The sequence below is a fragment of the Pinus tabuliformis genome, chromosome 9, assembly GCF_031772625.1.
Source record: "Pinus tabuliformis cultivar Carrire ecotype Pingquan chromosome 9, CPIR1, whole genome shotgun sequence".
NCBI classification, from domain to species: Eukaryota; Viridiplantae; Streptophyta; class Pinopsida; order Pinales; family Pinaceae; genus Pinus; species Pinus tabuliformis.
Genome location: NC_142307.1, coordinates 1,146,895,923 through 1,146,898,717, shown reverse-complemented (window position 1 = coordinate 1,146,898,717; position 2,795 = coordinate 1,146,895,923). Strand labels below are relative to the sequence as shown.

Below are 2,795 nucleotides of genomic sequence, written 5' to 3'. Positions count from 1 at the left end.
ATGATGTAACCTATTCTAGGTGTTCTGGAAGTAAGAAGGATATGCACAGACATTAGGTACATCCTTTCAAGTTGAAAAATAAAAAATAAATAAGCACATATCAAACAGAGAATATATGACTAAATACCTAGTGGAAGCTACTTATTTAGTATGTTGGCTCGGTTGGCATGCTTCATTTGAATGTAACTTTGTTTATGAAGGTCTAAGCAGGCCTTTAAGGTGCAGGCAACAGTGTCCCAACTACAAATGCAGTCTCCTCAAGACTTCACACATGAACAAAATAGACAAACCTCTCTAGGCATCAGCAACAGCATAGTCTTCTGAAATCTCCCATGGCTAGCTCCTAAAACGTCGTTAAACCATGCACTGAATCATTGTAAGTGCTCACTGTATCTTAAAAAATTATTATTACTTGTAAAATTTGTCATTGAAAACAGAATTTTTGTGTGACAGGATAAACAAATTAGTGCAGCACTGACAATCAAGTGAGGATCCGCAGGTTGTTAAAAGGCGAGCCCGTTCAAAAATGCACCTCCCCTTTGAACTTTCTCATTAAATAATTTTAGGTTGAGGGGACCCATGTGAAGGCTTCATAGCAGCACGGATTAAGAGCATATGGATGCTGGTTATATGGATCTTTCAATTTTTGTAACATGTCAAAGGCTGTACTTGAATGGAGTGGTGTTCATTTTTTATGAAATGAAATAAAGTGCGAGGTTGAACGGCAGGGAAAATGGACACCATTTTTTCCAATAGAATTAATTTAGATTTATTTTGAATATAAATCTAACATGAGTTTAGAGGGATTTAATTTATTTAACAAATATTATTTTAATGTTTTGTGTGGTTATTTTTTTTATTTTTGTTTTTGTAAAGTTTTATTTTTTATTTTATTTTGGTGGATATGAGCAAAATTTCAACTTTCATGATGGAGGGACACCCTTACACATCATACTCGATCGGTTTAATGAGACAAGTAAGAAACTTGCAAACTAATGACACTAAGTAAGTTAAAAGACAGGAGAATGGAAAAAAGGGATGCATGGAAGGTGTTGAGTATGAAATGATATAGCCACTCTATTTTAATTTATTTAGGCTTATTATTCTTAATGAGGTTGGACAAGTCCCTATATGGTTACACTTCACTAGAAGGAGGATATAACCACAAAAATGAAATAATGCAACAAGTATAACTTCCAAGCATCATGATTCATTTCCAACTTCAACCCACAATCTTTACATCCCAATATACTAAATGAAAAATATTCTTATGAATAAATGACTAATGTACCTCATGCGTGTTGAGTCTCCATCATTGGATGAGTACACTTATTTCAAAAAATGACCTGAGAATATGAGAAAGATGCATCACAAGAGTTGTGTATGTGGATAATGTCAATTATTATTTCTATAATGTGAATCATGGAGGGATGATGATTATTATCTCATGATGCCCATGGCTTCTTTTAGCCTGCCCTTCACCAGGTACCACCGCGGGGACTCCCAAACGAATGGCAGAACGAAGATGCAATACACGGCTGAGGGAATCGAACCCGCAACGTACAGATATCTCCAGTTGCCGGAAAAGTAGGACAGAGCCGGTAGCACTGCTATGCCGAGACAAAAGAAGTAGAAAGTCGACATGCCAACCGGTGCTCTCTTGGACAGTCTGACGGCTTCCGTCGCCAAGACGAACGACGACAACCCCAGGCCACCATTTCTAATTCCCGTCAATAGACGGAGAATTAAATAAACCCAGAAATTCGGCGACATTGCCGTCAAGAAACCAAAAATGGCATTGCAGATGTAGACCAACTTCAGGACACCCTCACGCCCCAGCGAAGAATCCGATAGATGCCCAGATATCCCTGCACCTATATCAAAAAATAAATCAGAAACTAAAAGAAAATCTTAATGGCGATCAGCCGTCAGATATAAAAGCGCACATGGGCTGAAAATATCAATTACCGAGCAAACACCCGACAAAGAACGCAGACTGCAAAAACCCAACTTTGTATTTCTGGCTGCAGACGAGATCCCATCCGCAGACCGTCGAAACCCCGGGGCCTCCGTCCCAGTCCCATGAGGCCCGGTCCATGGAGCATATAGATCCCATCGGGCTGCAGGATTCGAACCTTGGCTTCACGGAAAGGAAATCCTCTGGGGTTTTCCCTCCATTGCAATGCCAATGGGGTTCATAGTCGGCGAAAATCATGACCATCGTAGGAAAGGCCTCGAGTGTTCGTGTGAGGCTCGACAGCAAGAAATGCTTAATCTGCCACCGCCCGAACAATAACTCAGAAGACACAGAGGCCATTGGGTTGGGAGACAAAAGGACAGTGTGAGGATCAACAACCAAACTTCCTTCAATCGTCTAACACCACAAATCTACGGTCAACAATAAGACACGACATCGGCTGGGGCAATTCATTTCAAAGGGAAACGCCTTACGGCGTAATGAATTGAATTTTGTATCCCAAACTCGGTCAACAATAAGACACGACATTGGCTGGGGCAATTCATTTCAAAGGGAAACACCTTACAGCGTAATGAATTGAATTTTGTATCCCAAACTGTTTTCGAAATTATATCCATATGGATTAACTGTTAATAGTTTTTGTGAAGATCTATGATAAACACTTCACTGTTTTTGTGGAGATCTATGATAAACACTTGCACTAGTGGATCACTTTGAAGAATACCTGCAACCAGGGCAAAGCCATGTCCAAATGACTTGGTCCGCTAGCCAAATAATGCTAGAACATAAATTATAAACTAATGAATATATTCTCTAT

The 2,795-nt window shown here is 39.7% G+C and overlaps 1 pseudogene; it reads right to left on the bottom strand.

The window, feature by feature from the left end:
* Window positions 1–1,440: 1,440 nt before the first annotated feature.
* Window positions 1,441–2,215, bottom strand: LOC149152684 (organic cation/carnitine transporter 4 pseudogene; annotated as a pseudogene).
* Between the last annotated feature and the right edge of the window lie 580 nt (window positions 2,216–2,795).